We start from the raw sequence: 12,393 nt of genomic DNA, 5'->3' as shown, positions 1-12,393 counted from the left end.
TCGGGGTACTTTTGCATTGCTTTGCGCCAGTAGAGTTTTTACACATTGTTTTTCACCCTTTTTCCCCTACTTCTAGTGCCCAGATAACTCAAGCAGGATCTAACAGCTGCTACAGAAATCCTCATAACCTATCTTGATAGACAAAGAGGTGAGCCCACTACATATTCCAAATCTAATGTCTAATCTGCTGAATCAGCTCCTTGGGTAGCTGATTTTCCATGTATTTCCTGCATGGAACTCCGTCTAGAACTTGACAGTACTCATTGGGGAGACCTAGAAAGGAAATAGATATAAGGTGGAGATGTTTGCTTATAACTGGTATAAAAATTACCTGGTTAAAACTGTGTTTAGTATTTCATGCAAAAGAGTCTTGAGGAGTCAATTAGACATGCACAAACTAACGAACTGCAAAAAAAAGGCTTTCCCTCCATTAAATGCCTCCCCGTAATCATCAATATTCTTAAAAACTGTAATGATTTCTTATCAGTGCTTGAATGAACCGTAAAACTACCTTTTGAAATATTGATATTTCCACAGTTTTGAACACAAGAATGTTTTCCCTTCTATATAGAAGCTGACGGACCATTGACTTGCAGTATATTTTATTCCTGCTGGAGAACATACTGTATAATAAACATAGGTGCTGACTTAGTAGCCTACATTTTTCCCCTAACAGGTGTATGAGGCTCCTTTGTTTCACATGCTTTAGCTTTTGATTTAAGGCTTAATCAAGGCAGTCTCTGCATGGGGTGTTTTGTATGAATAAGGGTGATAGCTATCTTCATCTTTGAACCTGAAAGCAGAAACATTTCACAAATAGTTCATGCTCATGTTGGTGAGGATGCTTTATCAACATCAGATCTAAGGGATGATCTTCATCTGGGCAAATCATGGCAGCTCAGTTAGTGTCAATGAGCTACAGTGATTTATGCAGTCGAGTACCTGGCCCTGCAACTCCTGGTATCACAAAGGAAACAGCAGCTACAGATGAGAACAGTGATACGTGCCTTATACTGAACTGTCTTCTTCTACTGTGGATTATAAGCACTTTTGATTTCAGAGCTAATGTCTACAGTTAAGTACACAGTTAAAGAAAATCAGTGGGATGTTATTTTCTTCAGAAAATGCACTTCCATGATCTCTGAAACTGCAGAATGCCAGGATGACTTCCCCAACAACCCATATCAGTCAGAAAGAAATACAGAGGTAGCAGAAACTCATTATTTGTCAGACAGATTGATATCTATGAAATATAGTATTTCAGTTTTTGCTTTTCAAAGCACTCACGTGTGGTTTATTCAATGCCATGTTATATTTCAGATGAGAAAACAATTTAAACATGTAAAACATCAAAAGAAAGTATTAAGTGATTTGAGATTTCTTTTATTTTCAAAGAAAAAATTACTTTCACTTTGGAAGAAAAGTGGATTATGGACTCTCCACCTCCTGCATACAGAAGATTTCTCCTTCTTCAGCCTGCTCTGCTAATGACACCAAGTTGTGTGTTTTGGGATGTTTGTTTGTTTTAAGGAAGAGGGCATCTCCAAAGACTACAAATCCCTAACAATGGAAGCCAAGAAAAGGATGATCTGTGCAAAGAGCCATCCCTCCCAGTGGGTGCCTGTGCTGTGCCCATGCTGGGTGTGCCTGCCCTGTGCCACTGTCCATGGGCTCCTGGCAGGAGCTGCTGCAGCTGTCCCTGCAAAAAGAGTGACCCAAAGGACAGGACTTAAAGTTACCTTTTCCTTTGTGTTCTGCCACAGTGCTGTGCCTCACCCCATGGTAAGTCTCTGGGCTGCAGTGGAGTTTCTGCTGTTGCCACCTTTACTGAACTCACCCTAGTATTTAAAATGTGTTTGAGGAAAAAAGCCAGTTTAGAAACGTGTGTTTCTTATCCGAGTCTGGACTCAGGGAATCTGCCAGTTGCCTAGAATACTCATTTAATTGTAGACATACCTTTATCTCTAGTCTGCCTTATAACTACATGACAGGAAAATGCAAATCCTTCACTATGCTACAATTTAACAGCAGGACTCACTGAAGCCTTACAATATTTATTAGATCTTTTATTTATTGTCAGTTGCCTCCTTTTAAATATGGCATGGACACACACAGACACCTACATTGTATTTTACTTATATCAGTAGGTGTGGATCATTTCCCAAAACTAGTAAAAAGGATTTTAAAAGGTGTCTGTCATCTGCAAAGCTTTTTATTATCCAGTGTCAGCCACTGGAAATTATGTACAAACTAAAGCAAATGGAACAAAAGTTAATTATCTAGTACAGCTATTGTTATTATGTAGAGGAGCCAGTCCCTATTGATTAATGAGTCAGTGCTATGTTTGCTCACAGGAATATTAATATCTTGTGCACAAGAGAAGTCATTAAAATGAGCAAGGAAGACCTTGACTTTAAACTTAAAGTGCACATTGCTCTAGTTATGTGACTCATTTTGTCAGGTATAGCATCATAGTTATAAATTATTGAAACACGTAGTTATTGTAAAGATAGTTCACATAGCCTGTTTGAAATTAAACAAGTCAATACTCTTTTCCCATTATGTTCTTCTTTATTACAATTAGGAGATTTCAGGTGGACAAAAGAAGATTTAGGAGATAGGATAAAACTGGTGTGTGAGCCTTTGCCTCATCTAACCCCTCACAGCATGAGAAAACTGAATAATGCTGTGTCCACACTGAGCTGATGGAAGGTGTGGGATGGGTCAAGAGAGAACTCTCATAAAGTGGCTGCAGAGCATCCTGGATGGCACAGCAGTAATTAGCAAGCAGGTATTAAGGTATATTTCAGAATCCAGATCCAACACATTCCCTCTTCAAATATTCCCAAATCCACCAAATTATGCACTGAAAAACCTACATTACTATTTTCTGAAAATGAGTGTTATGGCATTATGAATATAATAACAGTTTACTGGGAATACAATGTACCTGCTGTTGCATCATGCTAAGTCATCAAGTTCAAGAAATCAAAATTGATCTACAAAGCTGAGGTCCATGATTCATTTACACCAATGCTATGTTACATCACTGACAGAGCAGAGGGACATTTGGATGGGAGTATATTTTATTGTATCTAATTTACATGCTATTATCAAGAGCAAGCCAAAATCCATCCTGGTATAAATGAGAATTGGGTGCCATGTAATTTAAAAAGATAAAATACCAAAAGGGAATATAATTTAATTTTATTAATGTATAAGTAGAACCAGGAAAAAAATAAAAACTAAATTATCGGAAATATTAAGCAGTATTTATTTGGAGATTTTTTGTAGGTGTGTTGTAGGTAGTTCCTGTTTCTGTAAAATGCAGGAATAAGTTTGAATCTACACATTGTGTTTCCTTAACTTTAATGGATTACTCAGGTACTTCATGGTGAGCATATGTTGGGGTCTTTTCCAGAAAGTATTGATCCATCCAGAATTAAATCCCATCTTTGAGAAAATGGATCTGTGGGACCAAACCTGTGTCATCATTCCTGTGAGCTTCCACCAATCTCAGTGAGCACCAAACCTCTCTCTTTCATCAACACAACTCATTTCCAGGACCAACTGTTACCTTATTTGGCTTGTTGTGACAGCAGAACAAGAGACTAATCTCCAGAAGCAGCTGATCAATAAGAAACTGTCCAGAGGATAAGAACAGAAAGAGCCAGTGGTCTGGAAAACATAATCTACTTGGGAAGATTGAATAAGTGGTGTAATTTAAACCAAAGAAAGTAACTAAAAGGGTATAACAAATGTCAACAAATATGCAAAAATTTATGGGAAGGAAGGAGGAAATTATTGTGTAGTGTTTCAATTCATATAAATAATCTGTTCGCAAGGGTGGGTAGATCAAAGTGTAATCCATTTAAAGTGTAGCAAGGAAGATGTCAATTAAGAATGCTTGGAGGTAGAATGCATGGCGAGGCCGAGGTGATTCATCCTCTCTTTCCTTTGAGTTCCACTGTTTTAAAGCTTTTTCTTCATGCTGGTCCTGCAACAGAAGATGAGTCTGGGTTGTAGGAGGAATATAAACTGTCTGGAGAGTTGCAAGGTGGAGGGAATTTGGCCTCTTCATCCACTTCCCTCTCTGTTCCAGCAACCTCTTTAGCAGGGCCTGAGGCAATGTACAACACTGCTCCTGCTGTGCCAGGAGCATGGATGGGGCTGACCCAGAGAGCCTTGCAGGATACAGCAATTCAGCAGGGAGACACACCAGGGAGAGCAGGAGTGAGTCTTTAAACTGGAACCTCAGCCAAATGTCAACAGAATTTCGGGTAAGGCAGCAAAGCTGCTTCTGGCCAAGAGGATACCTCTCAGTGCAAGAGAATTCCCAGCTGCAAACAGAGGGAAGATGAGAACATCTCAAAGTAAAAGTTACAGAAATCCTCTGTTAATGGAGCCTAAATCCAGAGTATTGTATTCCTTCTGCTCTGGGTCATGTCAGCATGGAGATCTGAAGCTTCATCCTGAGTCTGGGCTGTGTGACCAGGTGTGTGTGTGCACAGCACCCACGAGGATTCTGCTGCTCTGGGGCCAGAACAAGCATCAGGATGGGCTGGGCTGGCACTGGGCTCACTAAAGGGCACAGTGGTCTCAAGAGGAAATTTCTGCTCTTAATTATTTTGGCCCACCTTACTGACTTTAATTTGTCCCAGCATTTCCCTGGCTGTTGATGAGCTACTATCCAAAGGATTGCAAAACAAATGTTTCAGTGACAGTCACAGTGCCATAAAAAATGACAGCTTCTCAGAGGACACCTTTAATGCTCTTCTACTATCTTACAGATACAGTTTTGGTAATCTAATAAATAAATATTTTGAGTTGAATTAAGTCTGGCTTTAGCTTTTTTAGTCATGGGTAGATTTTTGCTCTCACTCTGCTAACTTGCAAGGAGTAAAAGAAATCAAAACAGACCTAATTATTTCAATTAAACATCTTATATTTTGTATTTTTAAAAAAATCTATCAAATTTGCACTGAGATGTTTTAAAGTTAATAGATTATCTCTGAACCCCAAGGAAATCAAGCTTCTTGTGCCTGCCTGTCATTTACTGGAGTGGTTACTTATCTGTCAATATTTCTTGCTTGTTTTTTTCAAGTCCCAGGCCTACTCGATCTTGTCCATTTGGCACTGCTGGAGGAATAACAAGTTTCTTCCCGTCATGCACCTTCCTGGGATCCATCATGACAGAGAAATCTCAAAGCCCAGGTCAATTATAACAGAAGATGTGTAGCACCTCTGCCCCCACAGCGTCTTCTGGGGATCCGCTTGGCAAAATGATATAAAACTATTTTCGAAGACTTCCCGTGGTCTGGCACTACTTAGAACTAAGTGCTGGCCAAAGGTAAGGAAATATGAATATGCAGCTCAGTTCATCTGCCCCTGTTTGCCAAGGAGCCAACTAACATTTCGTGTGAGGAGGGGCCTGAGGCTGCAGAGTCCTCACTGAAAGGTAATTACTTTTTAATTAGAATTCATTGAATAAGAGATGGATACCTTCCATGCTTTCTCCCACTGATGATTTTAATATTCCTCTGTCAGGTATTATGAGGCAGTAGCTGACAGTGAGTTACATGGAGTAACTGTAGCTTGCATAAAGTCACCAACTTAACCATTTGTCTTAGGTGAAATATGGTCCCTGTCCTCACTTTTTCCATGGAGTCTGTCACTGGCGTGTTGATGTAGTGTTTGTTTACTCTCATTCCTGCAGGAGGAAATATCATAGTTCATGTATCAAATTACTGTAACCAACTGGAACATTTCTATTTAAAATAATGTATTATGATATATTTTTATAGTGCTGCTGATGTATTTCCAGGACTTCTAATTTTTACAAGAACATAATCTGAATATCATTTATCTAAAATCTGTGGTAGTATCTGATCTCATTATAAAAATCAGCACCTAAGAATGAACTTAGAGTAACTAAATCTGAAGCTGACTGGATATTTGTGATATTTTGATAGAAATAAGAAAGAATTTCAGGGGTTTTTTTTCTTTTTGCTGCAGGGCCTCTAAACACAACCTGACATGTGATGTATTTTTGAAGTCAAAGTTAATAATTCTCTTTACATAAAAATAAATACCCCCTATTGAATACATGCTCTAAAATTAGAATTGCATATTTCTAAGTAATATACCTAAGGAAAGTGATTTATTCTAATGCAATAATGGCATAGATTTACAAAGCTTGAGTGATACAATGTTTCTCGTTATGGTTGTAAAATATTTGTTGCCACTGTGGGATTTTCTAGATCATTATTTTAAAAAAGGAAAAACCTACTTTGACAGATGAACTGGGGCCATTCTGAGCAAATCACAGATACTTCATATAACAAGGCCTCCAAAGAGGGGAGCACAGACTTATTACTATGGCAACCTAGATCAAAACACTATTTTAGTGGAGAGTTTCCAGTTTTACAATGCAATGATGATTGTTTATAGTACTATTGAAACCAGATTCTGCAAAGGTTCAAGAAATGAGCTGACAAGAGGAAAATCATTATAGATAAACTGGGGATACGTGAATGACATATTGTGGAATCTGCTATTATTTGATCAAGTGATGAAATTGTGGCACAAACATAGATAAATAATGGTAGGTGACACAGTCTGATGGACCTTATTTTGTTGGTTGTGTTTTATTGTTTATCTGGAAGATAATTATTGGTTTAATGCTGCCAAACACAAAAGCAGATTTAACAACAGGAATTACTGAACTTTGAGTAAAACCTATTAATTCTACCTAATAATTTATAACATTTAAATTTAAAAATGCTTTAATTCCCAAATTGTTGAGTAACACCTACATAATAACAAACATCACCTACACCTGGTGGTGGGGTGCTTTTTTCTGAAAGTCCATCAGATGGCACATGGACTGGGTAATGAATGCTTAATTCTGTATCAACTAATCAGTGCTTAAGAACTGAGTCCTACAGCAGTGAACCCTTTCAAACCTGTCTCATATCTGCAGCAGCAAAACAAGTTGATTTTTTTTCTCTTGGGGCAGTAGCCTAGGAGCAGCTCTGGGCACCCTCCAGCTGGTTTCTGCCTTGTGTCTACTGGCTCAGAGAAGTGAGCTGGTTGTTTTCCATGCTGTAATGGTGCTGGTTCCAATACAAGAGCCACAGGAGTCTGGGGACAGTGATCTGTTTTCTGCTTTGGGTTATTTCTCAACACAGGAGCCATGGTGAGCTTACTTCTTCTGGCTTCTTTCCAAGTTCATGCCATCCTTCACCTCAAGATCTTCAGCAAATCATGGCCACCCTCACCAAACTTCTTGCTAGCCCCACTTCTCAACTTTATCTCATTAATGCTCAAAATCTTGAGTTCACCTGTCCATGTAACAGGGCAGGGTGGTAAAAGTCTCCACTCCCACAGCATGAACACAGAAAGCTCCAGTGACTTCTCAAGGGCTAGAGAAGCAGCTCCTGTGCAGGCTGAGAAGTTCACAGCCTGAGAAATAAAGCTGGGAAGAAGAAAGGTAAATGAAGACTGATCACAACAAATTTTCTTTACCTGTAATAGTCTGTATATATAATAGTATGTAATAGTCTGTATATAACAGTCTGTATACCTGTAATAGTCATTCTTGAGCATTCCTCTGGCACAGGTGCCTCCCTCTGCAGGATGAAACTCCCTTCCTGCTTTGGTGTCTCTCTCTGTGGGATGTCTGAGGGGACAGCTCTGAGACCAGCAGGGCCCCAGCACCTCCTGACATCTGTTCTTACCTCTCCATCCCCAGAACTGCTTTCCTATGGGATCCTCAAGGTGAAAGCGTCTGTGAGCTCAGGGCAGTTTTGTTCCCTGAAAGAAATAGGAGATTTACTTACAGAAACCCTTAATCGTTGGACTGAAAATACAAAGTAGATGAAATGTTTTCAGAAGGATGATTTACTATGTTGTTTGTATATTATTGTGGATGGAGAGGCTTTAGCTCTTCATGGAAGTTTGAAGCAAAATTTTGCCTCACATTTGGTATTTCAGATGAGGCAGGGAAAGCATTTTCTGGTATAGTCATACTTGGACCAGAATACAAAACACATCCTTTAGTAAACTGTGAAGCTTTAAGTTGTTCAAATGACACTTACCCAGCAAATAATTTTGAACTTGGGAGCATTAGAGAAGTCATATTTTTACACACCTGATCTGCTGCTGAACTGTCTTTTTCAGCCATTAAGAACACCCAGCCTGTCTTCAACATCAGATACTATGCCTCATCCCTGAATTATATTTTCCTGAGTTTATGATGATCCTTTCAAGGAAAATTAAGCCACACCATTAACATGTAAGACCAGAGCACCCTTCAAAAATGTAATCCAGTAGAGCAGTTGATGGTATTTATTGCTCTTCCCTAAGGCACTTGTATGTTCTGTGCCATGCAAGGACTATTCAGACATCATCATGCAAGTACCAGGAGTGTCTCAGCTCCTAAAAGATGCCACTGGCTCCACCCATGGAGCAATTATAATCTAGCAGAGTTCCCAGAATACAGATTGAGTCACCACATAAGTGTAAGGAAGCGGTGAGTGCTTTCCACTGACTCTGGTATGTTCATACACTCTAGCCTTTTCCTCATAACCTCACAAACATCTGTCTTCAGCCAAGAAACAACAACAAGGATGTCAACAGCTGTTCTGTTCAGCCAAGTACAGTGCTGATGTTAAAGTTTTTCGAGATCACTGATGTCCTACATTATTAATCAAAGGCCTCAGAAATAATTCTGCTGACAGACTACTTATGAAATATGTCTCCTGACTTCAAAGTGTGGTCAGTTCCCTGTCATACAGCATGGAGCAGGGATGAAGGCTGCAGGGCTGAGATTCAGCTGGTGAGAACTGTGTAGTCACTTGCAGGTCTGAAGAAGCATCCAGCAGAAATGGCTGAGGAAACCACAGGTCTCTCATTTTAGCTTGCATTTTTTTTTTTTGGCACAGTTACATTTATTCTGGAATGTCTCCACTAATGCAAATCTCCAGGATTCATGTAACAATAATGGCAAAGAACATTTCTTGCCTTTATTCATTCTTGCTTCCCAATACTAACTTCTGTTTATGCAGCTTACCTGGCTGCCCTGCATGGTGGATGCCCTGTGTGGCCAGTGATAGACAAATCTGAAGAATATAATCACTTGTTTTCTCAGTATTTCTGATCATGTTTCCAACACTGTTCTATAGAGGACACTAGAGAAATGGTTTCTGTCTTCTTGTGAGATTTCATAGTGACTGAGATAACCAAGAGAGTAAAGACAACAATCTTCTCATTTAATGAAGTGGTGTACACCAGCACAGATTCTTTTTTTACCTTAGGCTGTATTCAGTTGGATACTTAAACTCTCTTGGTCTTCAAGCTCCCTGTCAGGTCATTGTCTGAGGCCTCCAGTGGGTGTGGTATGGTGAAAATAATCTGAGACTGAATTTTTTTAAATCAGTTTCAAAAATCTGAGAATTTGAAGTGAGCACATTGTTTTGATATTAAATAGAAACAAACTTCAAGGGGAAAAAAAAGCCCCATCTAACACCCCAGTGATAACCATTGCATGAAACCTCTCATAGGCTGGGCAAAGCAGCAATAAGAAAAGTATGAAAATGAGTCCATGAGAGAGAAACAGAACAACCTGCTTGGTCAGAAATTTCACTGCTCTCCTCTTGGTCATTTTCTTCAGCTCAAGCTCTCAACAACAACTTCTATCAGTCAGAACATCTTTAGCATTTTATCTCCAATTGACAGAGAAAATAAACCTTTGATAAACAGCAGCTTCCTGATACAAAATGCCTCATAAATTTGAAATGCAAAATGGCTCCTACATTTCAGAGAGCTGTCAAGTGAAGATGCCTCTGGGAGGCACAACAGTGGCTCTGGGGAAGGTGTTCTCCAAGAAAGTCCAGCACCAAGCCAGGCTTGAGTGGGTTTCTGCTCTCCATCACTCACATATATGCAAAGAAATAATTGCATGATCATCTCTATGCTTAGAAGTCAGCACAGCTTTATTCCTAACCAGATCCCCCAGCACAGGTTAAATCCTCTCCATCTATCTCACCTCCCAGCTTTGTGTAAGTGCTCCATCCAGTTCTCTGTGCTGTTTTTATCAACAAGCACTGTCAGGTTAAAAAGTGGATGCCTTACCTCCCCAAGTGATCTGAAGAATTCAGTGCCACAGAAACATGCTTAATGCTGGATAACCATCCACCTTTCCCAAGTGAATTTCTAATGGCTGGGGCTGCCATACACAGTGTGCTGAGCAGAAGGAGCTGTGATTAAGCCCCACACTCCGTGATTTCCATCCAAAATTTTCCGCTCAGCGGTAACAAAATCTTATGTAGTTTTCACTAAACTCTCCTCCAATTTCCCACTGGCTTTTAGTATGTGCAGATAATTCAGAATAAAGCCCCTTGTCACAGTAATATGTATTCTAGCGTAGCACGGAGGAGCTGTTTCACCATGTAAAAGCCATATTGCCAAGCTGTATTATGCTTTACCTGTCACCATGCCAGGAAACATTTAACAGGGAAGGAAAACAAGGAGAGTGCATGTGTTGCCAGCTATTCAATATAGGCCATTTACTTTTAAACTGTGGAAAGGTGCTGGAGTTTAAATGCACCCTGGTTTTCTTCTGATACCGGTAGCAAAAAGCTGAAAGGTTTTGCACTGTTGACCCACAATTCAGCGCCGCTAATTTGGACCTGGACTGTCTGACTGGGTCTTTATGGTTCACTGGTCTTTTCTGAGCCTCAAGGGGGTTTTGGTTTGTTTGTTTTTAAAAAGTTTATGCTTCAGAAAGTGAGCATTTGGCCAAGTAACCACCTTCTGTTTCTGTGAGAAAGGGTGGCTCAGGCTGCCTGAGCCCGCTGATTGCAGGGACAAGGCTCAGTGTCCTGCACAAGCAACCTCTCAGGTACAAGTGTCCTGCCATTGCAGTGCCTTCATCACCCTGGCAGTCCAAAGCCCTGAGGCTCCTGCTGGTGCTTCCCATGCAAGAAGCAGTGCCTTTGGACCCTGTGAACACTCACCAGCAGAGGAGCTGGAAAATTCGGGGCAGCCTAACTCTTGTCTTTTGGGGGAAGCTGCAGCATCGCCCTTCAGTCCTGATTGCTGCTGCAGGCACTGCCTGTGCCACTCACATGAAGCACTGGTTTGGTGACAGCCACGGAGCTGGGACTGTAGGACTTTTACCCCTTTAGGTAAGTGGGAAAAATAGCAGCTGCAGGGTGCATAGTCCCAGCATGTGATAAATTAAACTTTGTCTTCCTTTCTAGAAAATGGGGTGGCTTTGATGGAGAGAATCAGATGTGCCTTCAGTGCAGCCCTGCTCTGGACAGCTGGTGGTTTGCAGAAGGGCAGAGAGTGACAGCAGCAGAGCAGGGGACAGGCTCATAGTTCAGCACTCAGCAAGAAGATCTGGTACAAGGCACCACCAACCAAGTCTTAGTAAGTAGCTGAGTGGTTAAGCTGTGACATTATGGGTATTTGTGGTTTGTATGCTTTTATTGTTTCAGCTGCTCAGTTTCTCTATGGTTGATTTGGGCTGTTGTAGGAGCACTAGCAGGTAGTTGCAGTGTGCTCTTGGAGTAAAATCTCAGATGGTGGATGCAGAGTAGTGAGAGCAGCTCATGGCAGGGCCAGGCTTTGTCCTGAAGCATGGAGCTGTGTGCCTCACTTCAAAATGTCCTGGAGCCTGGTTTAAGCACTGCACTGAAGCCCAGAGAGACCAATGACTGTTGCAAAAACGAGGCTGATGAGTGTTTTGCAACAAGCTTGTTAGAATGTGATCTGCTGGATCAGGTGTGTTATCCTGTCACTTGAGCACGTGTCACTGTAATACAGTTTGAATCCAGGGCACAAGGGGATCGAGGCGCCCTCCATTTACAGTTGTTTCCATGTAGGAACCCTGAGTACAGGGAGGAAAACCTGAGCTAGGCAAGACATTATACTCTGAGCAAGACCCCGTGAGGACCTTGTAGTGCTTAAAATGTGGGAGAACATTGCAAGTGTGGCTCCACAGCAACTCTGGGTCTCTCTATGGAGACTTCACCGGGGACTGGGGGGGAACAAGGCTGCTCTGAGCAGTGAGGGAAGATGGTGATGCTGGTGTGATGGCTGTACCCAGGCTTTTCCTTCCCCTGCTGCCCCTGTAGGGAGAGCACAAGCCTCAGAACTGACTGATTCCCATTCTCCAAGTGCATTGAAAAGACTGTTTCAAGGTGGAAACAAAAGGCCTAATTAGATGCAATCAGCAGCTCCCTGTCTCCTTCCTCTCCCCAAATGATGCTGCCTCACTGACCCTGACAGTAATTTTATTGGTCCCCTCCTGACTGGCCTCCAAGTCTCCCCACCTGGTGCTCCGGTGCTAATTGGTACAATTAGCCTCTCCCTCCCTGGGCTAAT

This window comes from Erithacus rubecula (assembly GCF_903797595.1).
Source record: "Erithacus rubecula genome assembly, chromosome: 10".
NCBI lineage: Eukaryota > Metazoa > Chordata > Aves > Passeriformes > Muscicapidae > Erithacus > Erithacus rubecula.
The sequence above is the reverse complement of the archived record's forward strand: the minus strand, read 5'-3'. Positions refer to the sequence as shown.